Source organism: Panthera tigris, chromosome F3 (genome assembly GCF_018350195.1).
Source record: "Panthera tigris isolate Pti1 chromosome F3, P.tigris_Pti1_mat1.1, whole genome shotgun sequence".
NCBI lineage: Eukaryota > Metazoa > Chordata > Mammalia > Carnivora > Felidae > Panthera > Panthera tigris.
In genome coordinates, this window is record NC_056678.1 from 68,021,995 (window position 1) to 68,045,335 (window position 23,341).

The following is a 23,341-nucleotide window of genomic DNA, read 5'->3' on the forward strand; positions in this document are numbered from 1 at the left end:
GAGAGAGTGGGGGATGGGCAGAGAGAGAGGGAGACGCAGAATCTGAAGCAGGCTCCAGGCTCTGAGCTGTCAGCAGAGAGCCCGATGCGGGGCTCGAGCCCATGAACTAGGATATCATGAACTGGACACTTAACCGACTGAGCCACCCAGGTTCCTCTCGCCCCCCCCCCCCTTTTTAAATAATTACTGAATTTTTTTAATTTTTTTTTTTTAACATTTTATTTATTTTTGAGACAGGGAGAGACAGAGCATGAACAGGGGAGGGTCAGAGAGAGGGAGACACAGAATCTGAAACAGGCTCCAGGCTCTGAGCTGTCAGCACAGAGCCCGACGCGGGGCTCGAACTCACGGACCGTGAGATCATGACCTGAGCCGAAGTCGGCCGCTTAACCGACTGAGCCACCCAGGCGCCCCTATAATTACTGAATTTTTAAAAGAACAAGAAATTCAGAGAGTGTTTGGATAGCACAGATCACAGGACTTGGTAAGGTAAGGAAAGGTCTGGAGAAAAGTGGTTTGATTATCCCTTCTCTTCATTGTCATGGCCTGTGTGTTGTGTAGATTTGTGAGGAGTTTAATATTTTCTCTAATTTTTAACTTGGGTAGTAGATTGTGGGTTTTTAAAATAACGTTACATACGTGTGTGTCTTGTTAATCTGTGCATATAGTTCAATATGTATTTAGTCTTATACGTATGAGATAGTTTGTAATTTAAAAAATAATTCTTGTAATAATTGCAGATTATTCAGGATCTTTGAGGATCAAGAAATGAAAGCAATCTTCACGGCATAGTCTTGAGCTGTGTTCTGAAATATGGAGCATGACTTCCCTGTGTCTTGCTAGGCATTGTGTCTTTGCACTCTCGCAGGACCATTTGAGGTTTTAGTCGTTGTCTTCCATACCTCACGAATAAGTGACTGTGTTCAGTCCTGCCAACATGGTCTGGCTGTACACAGTAGAGAAGTTTTACCATATGTGTGGGTGATGCATCTCTGGTTAAAAATTTCATATTGCTGCCTGAGATTTTTAAAGGTGCATATAGTCTTACTGATGTCTGCTGTGAAGTCCACTTTATGCCAGCCCTTCCAGAAGCGTAACATCTCTCTCTTTTTTTAATGTTTATTTATTTTTGAGACAGACAAAACGTGAGTGGGGGAGGGGCAGAGAGAGACACACACACACACACACACACACACACACACACACACACACAGAATCTGAAGCAGTTTCCAGGCTCTGAGCTGTCGACACAGAGCCCGACACGGGGCTCGAACCCATGAACTAGGATATCATGACCTGAGCTGAAGTTGGACACTTAACCAGACTGAGCCACACAGGTGCCCTGAGGGATTACATACCTTAAACCTGGCTGCCATAAAAGAGGGAAGTGAAAGTAATTTTTGTTTTATTTTGAGATATTTTGCTAGTTTTTTCAAGTTATTTATTTCTTTAAATTTCTTGAAAATTTTTTTGTTTATATTTTGTGTGGGGAGGTTAGCTTTTTCATACTTACGATTTGTCTTCTTAGTGATAACTGTCAATCTTACATTTCATGTTTTAGAAATGAGTATTTTAGTGACTGCTACATTGGGGGTGGTTAATGGCAGTGTGAGGTTGACACAACATAATTATGGATTTAAGAGATGACAGAAATTTGATAACCTTGTTTTTTCAAGAGTTGTATTGCTTTCATTGAACATCTATTTTCACTGAACATCTAATCTATAAAATTTTATTTTAGCATTAATTGGTTTTGCTTTTCATTGTTTTTATTTATTTTTTTTAGATAGAGAGAATCTTAAGCAGGCTCCACGCTTTGCATGGAGTCCAACACAGGGCTCAATCCTGGGATTATCTGGGATTATCACCTGAGCTGAAATCAAGAGTCAGATGCTGAACTGACTGAGCCACCCAGGTGCCCCTGCTTTTCATCATAGTTTTTAGTCATTTGCTCTTAGACATATGCAAGTTGATGACAGGATTGTATGTATACCTTTTCCCATTTTATTTGATTCATTTTTTAAATGTAGGAAGTTTCAAACATAACAAAAATAAAGAGAATTAGTGTAGTGAGTCCTTACGTACTCAACATCCAGCTGCAACAGTAACCCGTACCTAGCTATCACACTGTCCCCATCCGCGACCTCTCTGCCTTCTTCCCCACTTTGCTTATTTTGAAACAGACCTTTCAGATATTATATCATTTTGTTCATAAATACTTCAGTGTGTGCGTTCTTTTTACACTTAAATGGGGAATTATTGCTTCATAGTTAGGTTTATATAACTTTTTAAATAAAAGTATCTGATAAGTGGAATTAAACTACTTCTAATCTCTTTTACCTGTCAGTTGTGATTCCCTCTGCAAACTATTGGAAATGAATGGCGTAGAATTCACCTCACTGCTTTTAGATGTTTGCGTTGAAAAATGCGTGAACAGTTTCTGTGTTTGCCAGAAAAGCTTATCAGCTTTTTTCTAATGTACAAAGTGAGAAATAATGTGTCTCTTGTAGTCTTTTTTTTTTTTTTTTTTTTTTTTTTTTTAAGTCATAGTGACAAGACGCTAAAAAATGTTTTTGTGTTCTTGTTCTTGATTTTCCAACTGGACCCAATTACTGCAAAGAAATCCAATGATAACTGGTAATGTTGAACAGGAGCCGGAATTGGTCTAAAATCCGACTTAAAGAGTATAAAATAACATTATTTTGAATTTTGAAATTCTGATTGTGGACATTTGAAAGTCCATACCATTGCTTCAGTTGTTAAATACGAATCATGGTACAGAGCATAATAATCATGATGAGTAGAAACACTGTAGAAAAAGAAAGTAAATATTCCTGTTAGGAAGATAAATCAAAGTGTTGAGATTTGAAGTGATTGTGAGTAAAGTAAAATTTAGTCTTCTATAAAACACTGACAGTTATAATTATGAATGTGAATGCTAGCTCTAGTGAAACTTTGGTTAACTTTTGTTACATCTTATGTTATAGTCCCATAGGAAATAAATCATTAATCTTTGATGTAATCTTGCTTTACATTTTTTCTATCTTTTCCACACTTGACATTAAGTCATTCTTCTCATTCAGTTTTGTTTGTCCTGATACCACAGGTGGACTTTTGTTAGATTAGAAAGTAACTATATTGTTGGCTTCTTAGTATAAATGATACTATTTAGAATATGGAGGACACATTACTTATGGTAAGGTTTCTTTTTTTTTTTAAGTTATTTATTTTTGAGAGAGAGAGAGGGAGAGCAAGTGGGAAGGGGCAGAGGGAGAGAGAGAGAGAATCCCTAGCAGGCTCTGCACCCCCCAGTGGTGAGGCTGATGTGGGGCTTGAACTCCCAAACCCCGAAATCATGACCTGAGCTGAATTCAAATGCTGAACCAACTGAGCCACCCAGGTGCCCCTAATAAGGTTTCCTAAAGTTCAGCACTGCTGAAAACGAAAGCACCAGAATATAGGTGTGTACTAACATAAGAGGCCTCCATTCTTTGAATGGAGAGAATTTAAAAGATTGTCTTTGAGGGGGGCCTGGGTGGCTCAGTCGGTTAAGTGTCCGACTCTTTTGGCTCAGGTCATGATCTCAGTGGTTTGTGAGTTTGAGCCTTGAGTTGGGCTCTGAATGACAGTGTGGACCCTGCTTGGGATTCTCTCTCTCCCTCTCTCTCTCTGTCCCTTCCCTGCTCGCATGTGTGTGCTCTCTCTCTCTAAAAATAACTAAACATATATATATATATATATGTGTGTGTGTGTGTGTGTGTGTGTGTCTCGTGTGTATATATATATATATATATATATATATGATTGTCTTCGAAAGAAGAAACAGCTGACAGCTGAGAAAATGGAGTGAATCAATCATGTATAGTAATTAGTGGGTGAACAGTACTATAGTATAAAGGTCTTCAGAGAGGATTGGAGGATATAAATCTCAAGTATAGTTTACATCAGGCTAAGTGATCACATACGTTGGGAAGTTAAAATTTAGACATAGAAGCACATTAAAGAAACAAGAGCAATTGGGGCGCCTGGGTGGTTCAGTCAGTTGGATGTCCGGCTTCGGCTCAGCTCATGATCTTGTGGTCCATGAGTTTGAGCCCCGCGTCGGGCTCTGTGCTGACAGCTCGGAGCCTGGAGCCTGTTTCAGATTCTGTGTCTCCCTCTCTCTCTGCCCCTCCCATGCTCATCCTCTGTCTCTCCCTCTCTCTCAATAATAAATAAACGTTTAAAAAAAAAAACAAAAAAACAAGGGGCGCCTGGGTGGCTTGGTCGGTTAAGCGGCCGACTTCGGCTCAGGTCATGATCTTGCGGTCCGTGAGTTCGAGCCCCGCGTCGGGCTCTGTGCTGACAGCTCAGAGCCTGGAGCCTGTTTCAGATTCTGTGTCTCCCTCTCTCTCTGCCCCTCCCATGCTCATCCTCTGTCTCTCCCTCTCTCTCAATAATAAATAAACGTTTAAAAAAAAAAATTTAAAAAAAGAGCAATCACTTTGAAACTACAGGGAGAGATTTTTTAAGTTTGTTCATTTTGAGAGAGTGAGAATCCTCAGCAGGCTCTGCAATGTCAGCAAAGAGCCTGATGTGGGGCTTGAACTTACAAACCGTGAGATCATGACCTGAGTGGAAATCAGAAGTCAGATGCTTAACTGACTGAGCCACCCAGGTGCCCCAAAAGGGAGATATCTATGTTAATTTTGTGTGTGTGTTTAAGGGAAAAAAATTACAAAACTATAGATAAAGCCAAGGTTTAATTCTGTTTAACAAGTATTCTTTCTGTTCATCTGTCATTCAACCAACATTTTTCAGGGCTTATTTCATTTCCATTTCTGTATTTAGGTGTTGGGAGAAGAGAAGACTTTTTTTTTTTTTTTTCTGCCTCAAAGTAGTGAATCTAGAAAGAGCAACATCTTGTTAACAAATTACAATACGCAGTGTGATACATTTCTCCCAGGTAGAGAAGGGAGAAAGTTATTAGATCTGTGGAGGGAGAGGAAAGGTTAAGGATAGCTTCCTGCAAGGGGGAGGAACCAGGTCTTAAAGGATAAATATGAGTTATTCAGTAAGGCTTAGAGGGGGTGCTCTCGGCAGGAAAGATATCTGCAAAGATGTGAAAATGGAAATAACATAGCAGAATGAGTTCAGGGGACTGTAATTTGGATCAGTATACTTTCCACCTAGTCTCCTGTGACTTCTTGTGTCTCCAGTACTATGTTAGGTTGGGTTTTGTACTTAGAGGTCATCAACAAAATAAAGATGGAGCCATGTTCTGTACACTCTGCCTAGACAAAATAATACTATGTTATTACTGTTAATTTCTAACAAAGATTAAAGTCAAAAAATAATTATATTTTAGTTACTTGGAAACTTTTACTAGAATATACTTGTTCAGCATTTTAATCAAGCGTTGATTATATGTCCAGCCAAATAAAAAAATTGTATAATTGCTTTTCTTAATAATGAACAAGTCTTCCAGCTCCACATTGGTATATTTCCCTTCAATTTGTTGAAAATCCCAAATAGTGATTAAGATCATGGACTCAGAAATCGGATTGACTAGGCTCAGATCCCAGTTTGCTACTTACTGTGTAATCTTTAGCAAAACACTTACAGTCCTTGGTTTTCTTGACTGTAAGATGACGATAATACTTATAGCATAGGATTGTTGAAAGATTGTACTAGGTAATGTGTGTAAAGTGCTTAGCGTAATCTATGTTGTACAGCAGGTGCATAATGTAGATTTGCTGTTAGTATTAATTTCTCTTATTTATTTCCTGAAAAGAGAAATTTTTTTAGCAAAGCAAATGACCTCCCTTATGTGTATTGCCTATAGGAGGTAAGACTATGCAAAACACATTTTTGAAAGTGTATTAAACAACTTCCTTACACGTATACATGTTTTTTTCTAATTCTCAGTTTATCTTATTTTCCTTACATATGGATTCTACTTTTATGTTTTCCCACTTAACTCCAGGAGAGGCTTTTTTTTTTTAAGATTTTATTTTTAAGTAATTTCCACCCAATGTTGGACTCGAACTTCGAACCCCGAGATTAGAGGTCGCGTGCTCTACTGACCGAGCCAGCCAGGCACCCCCAGACTAGGCTTTGTGTTTGGCTGCTGCTTCTTACCAAATCAAGGATTCTCTCCACAGTGCACAGGAATATATCTTCACTGAAGTGTGAAGTTTTTGGGGCAGAGAGCCTTAAGTCTTTGAACTGAATTGGGTTTAGTTAGGACAATTCTCTTCTTTTTTTTTTTAATTATTTTTTTTTAACGTTTATTTATTTTTGAGACAGAGAGAGACAGAGCATGAACGGGGGAGGGGCAGAGAGAGAGGGAGACACAGAATGGGAAGCAGGCTCCAGGCTCTGAGCCATCAGCCCAGAGCCCGACGCGGGGCTCGAACTCACGGACCATGAGATCGTGACCTGAGCTGAAGTCGGATGCTTAACCGACTGAGCCACCCAGGCGCCCCTAGGACAATTCTCTTCTTAAAGCTGACCAGCACTTTGTTTTTTTAGGAGGCCAGTGTGTCCTTCTAAAGCAGAACCCATTGTTTTCACTAAACCACCTAATTTCATTCAGAAACAGGACCAACGTATATTTAGTGAGTGCTTATTGTGTGCCAGGCACTAGGATATGGTGATGAATGAACAAAATAAGGTCCTTGGGTATTTTAACTTTCCTTTTCCAGAACAAGATCAGTACTGCTGTAATATGTGCTGCTCCCATCATATTACATGTGGTCCAAGCAAGGTGTAGTGGAGATTTCTGAAAGAATGTCTTGGGGTATGATTATTTTATGCCAGGGCAAGTCAGGTCTAGGAAAAAAATCTCTTCCTCTTGAGGATCCTTATTGTGTGTCTGTTTTATCCAAGCAGTCCATTGGACATTTAGTCCTCTGGGATATCAGTGGATTAAGTCTTCCATTCAGAGTCAAATAAAAACTGAAACCAGCATTTCTAACAAAGAATACATACTCTTTCATTCTGTCAGTATTAATTGTATACTTACATCATATCAGATACTGTGTTAAGCCCTGGGGATACAGCAGTGAATACAAGTAAAAGTCATTGCTTTCAGGGACAACTTGTTGGCTCAGTTGGTAGAGCATTTGACTCTTGATCTCGGGGTCTTGAGTTCAAGCCGCACATGGGTATAGAGAACGCTTAAAAAAAAAAAACTGCTTTCATGGTGCTCACTTTCTAGTAAGACAGATGTTAAACAAATGGGTGTGATGTTACAGCATTTTCATGTTTAGGTGTTATAAAGGAAAATAAAGTAAGGAGATGGGGGGTGGTTGGGGAAGTCCCTTCAGGCAGTGATACTTGAGTAGAGACCTGTGTGATGTGAGATCCCCATGTAGCTGTCTGGGGCACGAGCATAAGCCCTGAGGCAGTAGTGTGTTTGGTGTGTTTAAGAACTAAAGGGCTAGGGCTGCCTGAGGGGCTCAGTTGAGTGTCCGACTTCAGCTCGGGTCAAGATCTCATGGTTTGTGAGTTTGAGCCTCTCATTGGGCTCCCTGTTGTCCGTGCGGAGCCCGCTTCGGATCCTCTGTCCCCCCGCCCCTCTCCTGCTTGCGCTCTCTCAAAAATACATAAAAAACATTTAAAAAGAAAGAAGAGGGGTGCCTGGGTGGCTCAGTTGGTTAAGCGTCTGACTGGCTCAGGTCATGATCTCACGGTTTGTTGTTTTGAGCCCCACGTCAAGCTCTGTGCTGACGGCTCAGAGCCTGGAGCCTGCTTCGGATTCTGTGTCTGCCTCTCTGCCCCTCCCCTGCTCATGCTCTGTGTTTGTCTCTATCTCTCTCAAAAATAAATAAACATTAAAAAGAAAAGAGAAAGAGGTAGAACAGCGTAAACAAGGTGGGGGTGAATGATAGGAAATAGGTAGAAGAGGTAGTCAGGGGCTATATAATGTAGACGCTTAAAAAACTTGACCAAGGGTGTAGGTTTTATTTTAGATTTGATAGGAACCTGTTGGGAGGTTTTGAGTAGGGAGATAACTTGATCTAATGTATACACTTTGAAAAGCAAGAGTGATATAACCAGAGTGACCATTTAAGCCGTTGTGATATTTGAGTTAAGAGATGACTGTGAGTTGAACGAGGGTATTTTCAGGGAGATGGATTTGGGATCTATTTTTTTTAACTTTTTTTTTTTTTTTTAATGTTTATTTTTGAGAGAGAAAGAGACAGTGAGAGAGGGAAGGGGCAGAGAGAGAGGGAGACACAGAATCTGAAGCAGGCTGCAGGCTCTGAACTGTTAGCACAGAGCCTGATGCAGGGCTCGAATTCACGAGCTATGAGATCATGACCTGAGCTGAAGTTGGACGCTTAACCAACTGAGCCACCCAGGTGCCCCCAGATTTGAGACATATTTTTAAAGGTGGGGAATGAGAACTCGGATTGGCTGTGAGGTCTGAGTCAAAGAGTAGTTAAGATGGACTCCCACGATAGCCTCACTGTTGGGTGCTGTTTACTGAATGAAATGTGCAACACTGGAGGGAGCAGGTTGCAGGAGTGCAGAAATTAAGAATTTGACTTGGACATACTGACTTTGCGTTTTCTATCAAATGTTTCAAGTTGAGATACTGAGTAAGCAATTTGATATATAAGTCTCGGGATTGTGGCAAATACAAATTTGGTAGTTGATCAGTGTAGAGGTACTATTTAGAACCATGGGACTTGATGAGATCACCTGGAGAGTGAGTGAAGTTCTTAGAGTGAATTGTGGGGTGTTCTGGACATTTAGAGGCATTTAATCAATAATGCCAGGGCTGAAAGAATCATTCGATAGTTTTAGGAGTAATACTTTCTTCAGAAAACCCAGCAAGTACTAACTGGTAAAGACATAGAGACAAAAATAAAATAGCTAATGAACTAAATTATTTTTCATCTGTTGAATAGCTCTTGGATTGTGTTGCAGAGATCAGAATACTCACATGAAGGTAAAAACCATAGTGCCTGTTTTTACTGGATCGCTCTGAAAAGATGGTCAGAATGGTCATTACCTTCCTAAGTATCCATTGTGGAGGTCAACGTAGAGTAAAGCAATTACAAACTTATGAAATAATGAAGTTTGGGGGTGCTGGCTGGCTCACTCAGAGGAGCGGGCGGCTTTGGATCCTTGGGGTCTTGAGTCCGAGCCCTGTGTTGAGTTGAAACAACTAAAGGGGCGCCTTGGTAGCTCAGTTGGTTAAGTGTCCTACTCTTGGTTTTAGCTCAGGTCATGATCTCACAGTTCGTGAGTTTGAGCCCTACATCGGGCTCCGTGCTGAGCGCACGGAGCCTGCTTGTAATCCTCTCTCTCTCCCTCTCTCTCTGCCTCTCCCCCACTCGCTTTCTCTGTCTCTCTCAAAATAAATAAACTTAAAAAAAAAAAAAAAAGACTGGAAGCTTCTTACCCATTCACATGATAACAATTTCTAGCTTTGAAAATTTACAGAGTAAAGATCAAGCTGCCTCCTGTTTTCTTATTTGGTCTATCACTGGGCATTGTTAAACCTTCCTTTAAAGAAGCTAGGTTTTCATCTGTGGACTTAACTGAGCCAACACATCTAGTATCCTAGAATACATGTATATTTGAAAGTATACTTGAAAGTATTAAGGGGTTTAATGCTGTTTAGATTGACTTACTGCATATTTTGGGACATTTTCTGAGTTTGGGTAGGGACCTGTTTAAATGTATTTGAGGTGTCAGGGCGCCTGGGCGGCTCAGTCGGTTGAGCGTCTGACTTTGGCTCAGGTCATGATCTTGCGGTCTGTGAGTTCGAGCCCCGCGTCGGGCTGTGTGCTGACAGCTCGGAGCCTGGAGCCTGCTTTGGATTCTGTGTCTCCCTCTCTCTCTCTGCCCCTCCCCCACTCATGCTCTGTCTCTGTCTCAGACATAAATAAACATTAAAAAAAATTTAAATGTATTTGAGGTGTCAGAAATGGAAAATAATAGAAATTACAGATAAAGGCAGTCACAGCATATAGGTTATTTTGTGTTGTTGATTTAAGACTCTATCAGAATTCCTCTTAGCTACTGCAGGAAACGGATGCTCTCTTGCTGAAGAACATGACTTCACATTTGACAGTCCACTTCTACCATTAGGAAAGTGTAGAGCCCATCTGTTGCATTGGCACTATGCCTCAAAGGCCAGTAGTTTTGGACTTTGTCAGTCCAGGAAGAGAAATTAATCCCAGAACATTGAGGGGAGAAACATTTTTAATAATGGATTCCCCAGGGTTTATCTGACATCTTGTTGCAGTTTTGTAGAGCTCATCGGAGAATTAAGGGTCCATCACGTGTAATCTCTTTTTCCCAAAGTCAGAATCATCAGTTGTGTGTATTACAGAACCATTTCTCTTCCAGGTAAATAGTGTCCATGCAAAAATACTACCGGGGCACGTGGGTGACTCAGTTGGTTAAGTGTCCAACTCTTGATTTTGGCTCAGGTCATGATCTCATCGTTCTTGGGATCGAGCCCCATATTGGGCTCTGTGCTGTCAGTGTGGAGCCTGCTTGGGATTCTCTCTCTCTCTCTCTCTCTCTCTCTCTCTCTCTCTCCCTCCCTCCCTCCCTCCCTCCCTCCCTCCCTCCCCCCTCTCTGTTCCTCTCCCGCTTCTGCCTGTTCTCTCTCAAAATAAACAAACATTTAAAAAAAAAAAAAACAAACTACCAAAAATTTCCAGGTAGTTTAGAGGTGATCTTCTTAAGTAGAACTGAGATGCTTAAGATAGTAATATGATTTGGGATTCCGATAAGCCTCGAAAAATATTTTTAGGTGAATCTGTTCCACAAAATCTGGAAACTGAGGCTTACAACTTAAATGGTTAAAGTGGCCATTTCCTAGTTTCATGGGCATCCATTCTGTACCTTATCTTTGAGCTGGCCTCAAAAATAGGATCATAATTTGTTTGGTGGCGGTAGTAGTTAGGGCCCCATTAAGAATATAATGAAATCCCGGGGCGCCTGGGTGGCGCAGTCGGTTAAGCATCCGACTTCAGCCAGGTCACCATCTCGCGGTCTGTGAGTTCGAGCCCCGCGTCAGGCTCTGGGCTGATGGCTCAGAGCCTGGAGCCTGTTTCCGATTCTGTGTCTCCCTCTCTCTCTGACCCTCCCCCGTTCATGCTCTGTCTCTCTCTGTCCCAAAAATAAATAAAAAAACGTTGAAAAAAAAAAATTTAAAAAAAAAAAAGAATATAATGAAATCTGGGGCGCCTGGGTGGCTCAGTCGGTTGAGCGTCCGACTTCGGCTCAGGTCATGATCTCACGGTTTGTGAGGTCGAGCCCCGCATCGGGCTGTGTTTCTGACAACTCAGAGCCTGGAGCCTGCATTGGATTCTGTGTCTCCCTCTCTCTCTGCTCCTCCCCCACTCGTGCTCTGTCTCTCTGTCTCTCTCTCAAAAATAAATAAACATTAAATAAAAAGAATATAATGAAATCTTTGTGCCCTTTTCTGGAGTACACATACACAGATACATTTTTCGCTGTATAATTGTTGGGAGTTTACAGGTTACTTTGCTTCTGGGCCACCATCCCTTATTTCATAGGCCTCTTAATTATGAATGTTATGGGGTGACAGTTGCATTATTTACCTGTTTCTCAACAGAGATTGCTCCTAAAAACGAAATAAACTCCTGTAAGGACAGTGGTGGTTGGAGAATGGTTTAAGTAACTCATTGCTAGACCATCTGTCATCTGCCCACCTTCATTTTCCCTTCACCATTTTGGTGATACAGTGATTTCTGGAGAATCATCAGTTAAAGTAACATGCCAATGTTAGAATGGCAGGCTGGGTTTAAGAAAACTATTCGGAATGGGTGAAATGGCAGCAAAGTGATCATTATCTGTCGGTGCCCCTCCCTGACTGGCTTCCTGGCTACAGTTACCTAGCTTCCCCAGCTACATCACACACAGCTCTCTGAATGTAATTTCTAAATCCAAACCTGGCCGTGTCCCTTGGCAGAACAGACAGTTCAGCACTTTCTTCAAGGTCCTGTGTAGTTCTTGAGCTTTGTGTCTCGCTGAGTCTCTTACCCTTGGGCTTCAGCTGTTTGGAAACGCCACCATTCCCCAACTCAGTGCGTTTATGTCTCCATGACTTCCGTGTTCCTCCCAGTGCCCGGCAGCTTAGACAACACCTACCCATCTTCTGAGACGGTTCAAGTTGATGCTGTGAAGCCTTACCTGGCCACCTCCCCCCTTTTGGGGAACATTGTGCCCTCATTTCTCTTTGGTGTATACCTAGGAGTGGAACTGCTGGGCCACAGGGTAAGCATATTTTTGTCTTTGGTAAATACTGTCAGTTGTCCCAGTTGGTTGTATGACTCTATAGCTCTACCAGTAGTGTATACTTGTTCCATTTGTTCCCCATCCTCACCAACATTTGGTGTCATTCTTGCTAATTTTAGCATTCTAGTGGGTAATAGTATTTTGCGGTGTTTACTGATTTGCATTTCTGGGATTATTGGTGAGGCTGTGCATCTTTTAGTGCTTGTTGGATGTTGGGATATCTTTTTTGTGAAGTACCCTCCTAATACATGTTCTGAATGCAGTCCTTTACTCCGATGTAGGCGCTACAGATGATGTCATCCCGTGTGGGGCCTTTTCACTCACATGTGGCTTCTTTTGACTAACAGAAGTTGGTATTTTTTTACAAAGTCCAATTTACCTTTTTTTCTCCCTTAAGAAAGAAAGGATGGTGATGCAGTTTGAGGCGGTATGTAGTTAGGAGTGGGGGAAATGGAGAACTCCTTATCAACTTTGTAGTTTCAGTCAAGCAAGATGAATAAGCTCTGGAGGTGTGCTGTGCTGCCTGACGTTGTGCCTGTGGTCAACAACAGTGTAGCTTACACTTGAGCATTTAAGAGGGTAAATCTCACGTTAAGCGTTCTTACCACAATAAAATAATAAAAAGGTAGAGATGTGTGTAGTGAGTGGTCGTCTGTTGAATGGAAACACAGAGGAGGAATGTTTTAAGAAAATAACTAGTCAGTATTGGAATAATGGGGTCAGAAAGTATGCCCACAGTTAACTGGGTCAGTTTGCTCAGTGTCATGTAGATATGAACAAAACAACAGCAAGACTTTGAGAGGTATGTGTGTAGGGTGGCTATGTATGTTTCCTCTCTTTTAAAAATATGTTTTTATTGGATTTTTGTTTAATTGTGAAGCTAATAGAAATTTTGCAGTAAGTTGAGAAAAAATATATGTAACTTTATATTATTTTTACTTCCAAACATTTCCTCCAAAAGTTACCAGTGCTGTCAGTTAGGGTATAATCATCCGTACTTATTTCTGTATGCATACAAATACATAGGATTTTTTTTCCTACTCTTTATAGATAGAAGATCATGCTTGCACTTTTGCTTAAAAATAGCAGACAGAGTTCTATAATTCGGGTGTGTGTGTGTGTGTGTGTGTGTGTGAATATATATACATATACATATATATATATTTAACTTTTTTTGTGTGGCCACATTAAGCAGTGCTGTAATAAGTCATTTATTAGTGCATTTGTTTTTCTATGATAGAGTCTCAAAAGTAGAATTTCTATTGAAGTCCAAGAGTATGTAAAATTTTAAATTGTCACGGACACTATAAATACTGCTTTCCAAAATGATGGTGGCTGCTAGTGTGTATTTTCCTGTATACTTTGCTGGAATTAGTTATCAGAGTTTTAAATTTCAGCCGAACTTGGGGCGCCTGGGTGGCTCAGTCAGTTGAGCATCCTACTTCAGCTCAGGTCAGGATCTCATGGCTCATAGTTTGAGCCCTGCATCAGGCTCTGCACTGACAGCTCAGAGCCTGGAACCTCTTTCAGATTCTGTGTCTCCCCCCCTCTCTCTCTCTGCTCCTCTTCTGCTCCCACTCTGTCTGTCTCTCTCAAAAATAAATAAACATTAAAAACATTGAATGCAACCTAACTGAAGAGTGAAAAACACCTTGTCTTAATTCACACCTCCCTGACTGCTAGTGATGTGCTGCCTCATTTTGTTTCAACTTGATTATTTCCATCTTTTCTGTGATTGCTTATGCATATCTCTCGTATATTGTTTCTTATTTACTATTTTGTAGAGTAACTCTTACATACTGATCTATAGAGTTTTTATATAATCAGATCTGTCAGTATTTTCCTTAATGGCTTCTAGTTTCTTGAATTGCTTAAGAAGGTTTCTCTACCGGGGCGCCTGGGTGGCTCAGCTGGTTAAGTGTCTGACTCTTGGTTTCGGCTCAGGTCATGATCTCACTGTTCAGTTTGTGAGTCAGAGCCCTGAATCAGGCTTGCACTGTCAGTGCAGAGCCTGCTTGGGATTCTCTTTTTCCCCTCTCTCTTTGCCTCCCCCATGCGTGGGTGCACTCTCTCTTTCTCAAAATAAATAAACTTAAAAAATTTTTTTTCTCTATTATAGGCTATAGAAATATTCACAGATATTTTTCAAGTACTTTTATTTTTCACAAAGCTATTAAATCTATGAAGAAATTATTTTTGTATATAATGGGTCTAAGTTTGTTTTCTCCATATGAATAGCCAATTAGGTCAACATGTAGCAACATATGTCAAATAAATCAGCTTGTTGCCATGTTGAAAGCTATTGATTGAAAAGAGTTTTACAAGATTGCCTCTAGCCCATATTTCATTTTTATGCAAAATAGGAAAGGAACCTCTTCCTTGAGATACCTTATTTTGATCTGCCAGAAAATTTTTAAATGGCTTCATTGAGATATATTTCATGTTCTGTACAAGTCACTGATTTAAAGTGTACAATTCAGAGGCGCCTGGGTGGCTCAGTCGGTTAAGCGCCGACTTCAGCTCAGGTCACGATCTCGCGGTCTGTGAGTTCGAGCCCCGCATCGGGCTCTGGGCTGATGGCTCAGAGCCTGGAGCCTGCTTCCGGTTCTGTGTCTCCCTCTCTCTCTGCCCCTCCCCCGTTCATGCTCTGTCTCTCTCTGTCTCAAAAATAAATAAACGTTAAAAAATAATAATAATAAAGTGTACAATTCAGTGGTTCTTGGTATATTCGCATAGTTGTACAACCATTACCGCCACCTGATTTTAGAAAATTTGATCTTGGTGCCCGTTAGCAGTCGCTCCATCCCAGCCTTCCCTTTTTCCCCCGTCCCTAGGTAACCATTAGTCTACTTTCTGTCTCTATGGATTTGCCTTTTTTTGCACACTTCACATAAATGGAATTCTGTAATTTGTTGTCTTTTGGAACTGGCTTCCTTCACTTAGCATCAATTTTCAGGGTTCGTCTGCATCATAGGATGTACCAGCACTTCATTCTTTTTCATGGATGACTCACATTCCATTGTCTGGATAACATCGCTGTGAACATTTGTGTACACGTTTTTGTGTGGACGTATGCTTTCATTTTTCTTGGGTATATACGTAGCAGTGAACTTGCTGGCCCATGTGGTGCCTCTGTTTAACCTTTTGAAGAACTGCCAGTCTGTTTCCCAAAGTGTCTTGCACCCTCTCACATTCCTACTCATTTCTCCGAAGAAAATTTTTATGAAAAACAAATGGAAGATGTTTACAATATGAATGGCGCTCTTTTGAAGTGACTCCTTTGTTTAATGTAAAACCACATGCATTGGCCTGAGTTGACAGCCCCTAACCCTTGTCCAAATGTAACAATTCATTTATGGGAAAATCTGATGTAACTTTTTCTTCCCTCCTGTTGCCATTCTAGAATTCTCTAGGGATAGGCATCACCATCCCTATATATTCCTTGCAACTACAGCCCCATCCCACTTTTTTTTTTTTTTTTTTTAAAGATTTTATTTCTAGGGGCGCCTGGGTGGCTCCGTTGGTTAAGTGTATGACTTCAGCTCAGGTCATGATCTCCCGGTTCATGGGTTCAAGCCCTACATTGGGCTCTACTCACAGCCTGGAGCCTGGAGCCTGCTTCAGATTCTGTGTTTCCTTGTCTCTCTGCCCCTCCTTCACTCATGCTCAGTCTCTCAAAAATGAATCAACGTTTAAAAAAAAAAAAAAAAAAAGATTTTATTTTTAAGTAATCTCTGAACCCCAACCCTGAGATCGAGTTGTGTGTTCCATCGACTGACCCAGCTAAGTGCTCCCCATCCCATCTTTTTTAAAAAACAGAGTTGAGCTTATATAATTGAGTCATTGTTAACTCTACTTCTCAGGAAGAGCTAAGCAAGGTTTGATTCGATTATCTGTGTAATAGTGAGTATGATTTTTCCCCCCAGGATTTAGCTTTGGGAATGCTTTTTGTACGTATTTTCCCCTTGTGGCTAACTATTTGTAATTTATGTCTTCTATTTTGCTTTCCTGGTTTGACTTTCTAGAATTAGTTTGTTGCTATAATATAGTATTTCCTTGTTCATGAGACACACTCTTTCCTCCCAGTTTAATGTTTCCAAAATTAGGAAATAACACAGTTGATTATTATATTTATTGTGGTAGTGGTTAAAAAATTTTTTCTCCTGAAAATGTGGTCAATGATTCATAAACCCTTTTTAAGTCTCTGGCATCTTGAAATTTAAGAACTATATACAGTACATAAGTGTGAAAATAGCTGGATTTATTGGTGATTAGTGCTTTGAAAGTTAGAAGTTATTGGTGGTTGTCACACTCTTTTAAATGAAATGTTCTGTAGTTGAGTAAAGAAAGCTTTATCCAACTCTGTAAGTGTTGTTTATGGTGTATAAATTATTTAGGAACACAGTTCAAATTTTATCTTTATGAAGATGTTTTAGCTTTTTGTGATTTCAGTGATTTATGTAATATCAGTGATTCAGTATAAAATATCTTAAGCCATTTAGTATACTGCTTACCCTTTTACTTCTGAAGAGCAAATTATATGGCGATACACAGTGTTTATTTTTTAAATCGTAATAACAGTATAAGATTGTATGATATTTAAAGAAAATGCCAATTCTTTAATATTTTCATTTTCACTCTGTTGTCTTTTAGTCATTGTCTATATACGTAACTTAAAATACAGCAATACGTATGTTTGCTTATTCAGTCAGTAGATATTTATTGAATGCCTTTTATGTTCCAGGTACTTTGCTAAGGATATTTCAGGAAATAAAGCAGTCAGGATTCTTATTCTCATGGAACAAATGCTATAGTGGAAAATCTGGGTATTGTGCATGTAACTTACCAAAAGCACATAACTTACTAGGATGATGAGTGTTAAGAGACTTACAGATGCTACACGAGCACTTAAGATCTCCCTTGGTCGAGCAGGGAAATGACATAATCAGATTATTTTTAAATCCTATTTCTGGGGGTGCCTGGGTGGCTCAGTCGGCTGAGCATCTGACTCTTGATTTTGGCTCGGGTCATGATCTCATGATTCACGGGATCGATCCCCATGTTGGGCTCTGCGCTGACAGTGTGGAGATTACTTAGGATTTCTCTCTCTCCCTCTCCCTGTCTCTCTATCTGCGTCTTCACCACTTGTACATTTGCATGTGTGTGCATACTCTCTCAAAAGAAATAAAAATGTATTTTAAAAGTTTTAATTTTTTTTGAGTGCGTATTTAGTTTTGAGACCAAGAGCATGAGCCAGGGGAGGGGCAGAGAGAGAGGGAGGCACAGAATCTGAAGCAGGTCCCAGGCTCTGAGCTGTCAGCACAGAGCCCAACACCGAGCTCAAACCCACAAGCTGTGTGAGATCATGACCTGAGTCAAAATCAGATGCTCAACCGAGTCACCCAGGTGCCCCAAAATAAATAAAAATTCTAAAAAGTTATATTTCTGGCCACATCTTAGAGAAGGGACGGGGGGGGAACAAGGTTAAATACGCAGGGAAGGTGGGAAGCTGCCCTGCTTTGTGTCAGATCTGCTGTTGTGGACGGTAGTGGACTTAGAACCGGGTGTGATCAAACATTATTTATGTGGAACTGACAAGTTTTGGTGGCAGGTTGGCGTTGGGAGTAGGAGAGTGAGAGGAGTCAAGGATGACTGCCACGTTTCTGACGAGCCACTGGTGGCACTGTGCTCACTTAGCTGGGGTGGTAGGTCCTAAGAAATAGGCCGGTCATCTATAGGCATTGTAAGAGCATGAAAGCCAGGAGAAAGATACATAGTGTGCTGTAATTTTTTTAAATCTTCTATAGTTCATTTATATCTGTTTTTTTACTGTTGAGAAACAGAGCAGTGATTACAGTCTCTAAGTGTGTTTGATAAAGACCACAGAGAAGACATGATCACAGATGAGACAAACTAGACTTTACTTATTTTAAGCTAATGCGGTAATTTCAGGTAAGCGTACTTACCTAAAAAGAAAGAAAAGTTATTCTTACATTTTAGAGAGAGTTCAGGTAAATTACCTTTCTTCCCAAGTTAAAAACATTTTTTTCTAAAACTCCATTATATATTTATATAGCGTTGTCCTACTGACTCTCTCCGTAGGTGTCCCGTGTGGGCATTCAGAGCTGGCAGCTTGGCCTTTCCACTTCAGCGTGTCCCAGACATCTGACATTTAACATTCTCATTGAACTCTTAATCTCCTCTTTCTGTCTCATCCTGGCAAACAACTTCTGTGATGTCAGCCCCATGAGGGCAGGGGTTTTTGTGTTTTGTGCACTGCCGTACCCCCAGTTCTTGTCCACGATGGGCACTCGGTAAGTATTTGTGATGGGATGTCTCAGTGGTACCACCACTTGCTTCAGTCTTCAGTTCTCTTCCTCTGTTCCTGCATCTGGTGAACAAATCAAATCCGTTAACACCTCTGCAATATGTCTCAATGCATCCATTTTTTTTTTTTTTTTTTTTTTTTTTAATTTTCAGTGCTACCTCTCTAATAACTGGTGTTCCAGAATCAACTTTTGCTGTCTTTCTAATCTTTCTTCCACAGCAGGCGGAGAGGTTTTCTTAAAATGTAAATTTATCTTGTTACTCTCCTGCTTAGAGTTTCTTTTTGGATTCCAAATCCTTAATATAGCCCAACAAGGCTCTTTGCAAGCTATTTTCATTTATCTTTCCATTTTTGTTTTGTGCTGTCACCCCCTTTGGTGTATCTGCTGTTAATCTTTACAAATCTCAGGGATTTTTTACACATACTGTTCTCTAATTTGGGAACATACTTACCTCCACATTTTGCCTGGCTATTTCAGGCAAATAGATTGGGTTTCAGATTAAAGTTAGCTGTTTTTCTAACATTATATTCCCTGTCCCTGCGAGTTTCCTTGATAAGCTAGCTCACAAAGTTAGTACCTTCACATTTATCATAAGTTGTTATTGCATGGTTAAATAATTAGTCATTTATCTGCCTCCCCCTCCAAAATGTAAAGTTCACGAGACCTAGGACCGTATCATATTACTTACAACCATATCTACAGTGGGTGTCACAATTCCCAAAACCTATTTTGAGGTTCTCTAAATATTGAATGAAGGGATAGGTTAAGATTGATGAATCCATAAAGAAAGTGGTATAATGATCACAGGGGTAGATGGAGAGCCCCTGGAATGTGTGACCATGGAAGATGGGATTTCACACACCAAGTATATGCCAGGTGTAGCAGAGAGGGGTAGTCAGGGCAGGAACAAAAATGATCTTTGGGAGGCAGCATAACTTGGTATTTAAGAGGAGACAGACAGACCTGGGTTCAACCTTTTATTGGTTGTTAGCTTGTTTTTTCATCCCTGAAAAGGGAATAATAATAGTAACTACCTCATGGCGAGGCTTACACGAGATCATCTATATAACACATTAGCACAGGGCTTCACATGTGTTAAGAGCTTGGTAAATTTTTTTATGTAACTAGTGCTGAATACACTGTAAGGACTCAATATTTGTAGTATTTAGAAACTGCGTAGTTGGTTTTATATTGCCTTGCTAAATAGTGTTTATCAAAGTGTGTCGATTCCCTTCCGGCTCTCATGATAGACAAGGTATCTACATAAGACAGTCTCCAAACTTAGTGGAATTGTTTTCCCTAATGGTGTAGTATCTCACAGACCAGAGCATTGTATTAACAGTGAATTTGTGTATTTTTGTCGGATCCATTGTTTGTCACTTGGATGTGAGATTAGTATGGGGGGGTGTGGGTGAGTAGGTACTGGTCACTTTATAGAGGGAATAGGGTGTGGTGGTAAAAACAAGTTTGATTAGTTCCTGTTTGGAAATTTTGTATTTGTTTTGCTTGCCTGGGTATTGTCATATTGCAGAATGTACAGCAATAGGACATTCATAAATCACTGTGAAATGTGATTTACTTTGTAAATTTATAGATATCTGACATGTTGTTAGATTATCATACTTTGTGTTGATAGAATGTTTATATCCTATTAATATAATTAGCAATCTTCTAAAAAGTTTGTTCACAGCTAAAATGATCGAGGCAAAAGAGCTTCATGCTATAGATTTAGTGTTAGCTTCCCTTGAATTTGGACTAGACTGTTCTGGATGGTCTCAGTGATTTGAAGACATACTTTCAATCCCAAATTTTCATGTGATGTGAACGTTGAATTTGCCTCTTAGAGTGAAGAGGTTCTAGCAGCCTTATTAGCTCTGTGTTTCTCTATTAATACATTGTAGTGTGAACCAGAGTATATTGTGTAACAACATGGCATCCTTGCCCCTGGATGGAGAACCTAGATTGTGTAAATACCTTTCCAAAATCTTTGCGACAGAGTGTCATTCACCAAGAACACTGCTTTGAAAGTTTAAAATCAGCGTTCTGTAGGGACTGGTTTTTAAGCAGTTTACATTTAGCCGATAAAAAACATTCTTTGCTGCGAAGTATCTTCAGAATTTGGATTTATCTTTACTAGAAACACTTAAATTTGGTGTATAGGGTTTGCCAATCAGGCTTTTCCAGGCTCACTGCCTAAGTGGATTCACAGAACATGCCCTTAGGCATGCTATTCTTTTTCTCTTTGATCAAGTGAGGGAAACAGTATTTCTCTGTTCTTACATACGTTTCTAGGGTAGTGATCATTGTTTTCAAGTCCTTTTTTAGCTTATTGATATTCTGCTGTTTATATAATCTGTGTCACTTGGATTCAGTTTTTCCGTTTTAAAATGAAGAGAATCATGCTCTCCAAACCCTTCTCTGGAATGTGTTAAAAATGAATTAAGTGCTGGTAAGAAATGCTTTTGAGTTGTTTGGAAGAAACACTGAAATTCTGCCTCACATTTATAAATACATATTAAGACTTCTGGAATTCTTTCATTATAAAGAACAATTATAGGGAAATTTTTAAATGTGTGTACTTGTGAGTAGTGAATATAAACACAGTTGTTTTGTGTACATTATTTGTTTTTATTCTAGAACAGATTTGGTTTCATAACTAACCGAAAACATACATAGCAAGTCTGTCAGTTCACTAGTAACATGAAACCCAGGATGGGTATTAAAGATTAAGAAACAAGAAGACTTAAACAGCAACAACATGGGTGCCTGGGTGGCTCAGCCAGTGAAGCCTCCAGTTCTTGATTTCAGCTCAGGTCGTGACCTCACGATTTGTGGGATCGAGCCCCATGTCGAGCTCTGCGCTGACAGCTCAGAGCCTGGAGCCTGCTTGGGATCCTCTGTCTCCCTCTCTCTCTGCCCCTCCCCCCCCAAAATAAATAAACATTAAAAAAATTTAAAAAGGAGAAGAAGGAAGTGGGGAAAAGAACTAGAAAGGGAACAAATTAAAGCCAATAAGATACATCCTATATAAGACATGCAATTCAAATATTTATGGAACACCTCCTATATGCCAGGTACAGTTCTAGGTGTAGGACATTACATTGAACTAAACTGACAAAAATCTGTTCCCTGGTGGACTTGACATTCCCATGGAAAGATATCAACAGTAAAGAAATGCGTTGTACACCAGGCGGTGAGAAGAGTGGTGGAGAAAAAATAAAACAGGACAGAATGTCAGAAGAGGACAGTGGGTGTGTTCATAAAGGATTGTCGGGGAGCGCCTGCTCTATAAGGTGACATTTAGGCAAAGCCATGAAGCAAGGTGTGCAGTTATCGTGGGAAAGAGTGTTCTGGTCAGACAGAACGATACATGCAAGGCCCTCCCAAAGGAGTAGTTCGAGTTCGTTTTTGAGAAACAGAAGGAGAGGCCTGTGCCCCTGACCCCCTTCTCAGAGCTAAGTGGGGAGGTTGGTAAGAGATGGAAAAGAAGCTGAGGGGGTTATCTGGCAGAGTAAATGGGGCCTTTAGACCATTGTAAGGACTTTGGTTCCACTTGGAGTGATACGGGAAGCCCTTGGGAGGGGAGTGACATGATCTGATTAAAAGGATCACCCTGCTGCTCAGTTGAGAAGACTGTGGAGAGTTACAAAGGGCTGAGGAATGGAGCCAGTTAGATGACATTTGCAACAGTCCAGGTCAGGTATCACTTGGATCTGATTGGTAGCTGTCAAATTGATGAGAAATGGATTCCACACGTATTTCGGAGGTAAAAAAGACTTTGCCAACTGAATGGACGTGTGGGGCATTAGCAAAAGGAAGCAAGGATCATTAGGAATTTTGAGTCCAAATATTTCCAGCTGGAGTTGTTTACTGAGATGAGGAAGAGTGGGAAGGACAGATGGAGGGGGAGTGAGGGTGAAGGTAAATTGATTTTAGACACCTGAGCTTGCAGCACCCGTTAGGCATGCAGGCAATGTGTCAGGTAGGCATTTAGATACAGGAGTCTGGAGTTTGAGGCAGTCTTCTCAGCTGGCCTCTCTCTGGAGATAGAAATTTGTGAATTGGGGCACCTGGGTGGCTCGGTTGCTTAAGTGTCCGCCTCTTGATTTTGGCTCAGGTCATGATCTTAAAGTTCCTGGTTTTGAGCCTCCCCACTGTCAACGTGGAGCCTGCTTGGCTCCTCTCTCCTCTCTCTCTCTAAGAAATAAAAACTCCAAAAAAAAAAAAAAAAAAGATCCATTAATCAATAGTGTTAGATATAATTTAAAACCAAAAGATTAGATTTGCTCATTTAGCAGGTGGGTGTAGATAGAGAAGGGAAGAGTATGCCCTGGGATGCTCCAGTGTTTAAGGTTCAGGGAGAAAAGAAAAAACTGACAAAGGAGACTGAGGTTGAATCCAGAGAGGGGTCCCGAAAGTCACCTTCTGTTGCTAGGTCGAGTAGAGGACTAGGGTCCTAAGTACACCCGATGGGTGTACTTAGCGTGGAGCACAGTGGTGACCCTGACCAGCGTTTTCTGTGGAGAGGTAGTGGTGAAAGTGTGATCAGCGCACTGCAGAGAAAAGTGGAGGACCTGGAGGTGGGGAGTCTGGACTGCCCTTTGAAAAAGTTGTGAGGGGGAACAGAGACATGGGAAGCTGGTAGAGGATACGGGGTCAAGAGCAGATTTCTTAGATGAGAAATACTGTAGTATGTTTTCATGCTGATGGGCATCGGCCAGAGGAGGAGCGTGAGGTGT

At 40.6% G+C, this 23,341-nt stretch overlaps 1 protein-coding gene across 6 annotated transcripts in view; it reads left to right on the top strand.

The window, feature by feature from the left end:
- ASH1L (ASH1 like histone lysine methyltransferase) overlaps positions 1-23,341 on the top strand; it is a 189,063-nt gene that overhangs the window by 3,694 nt on the left and 162,028 nt on the right. Inside the window, exon 1 of one of the 6 annotated variants that reach the window (XM_042975695.1) lies at positions 11,393-12,252. The exons of the other annotated variants lie outside the window; for them this stretch is intronic. The gene's annotated coding sequence lies outside the window, so the exon portion shown is untranslated. Of the gene's footprint in view, positions 1-11,392; positions 12,253-23,341 lie in introns of those variants that run through there. 6 annotated transcript variants of the gene reach the window in all.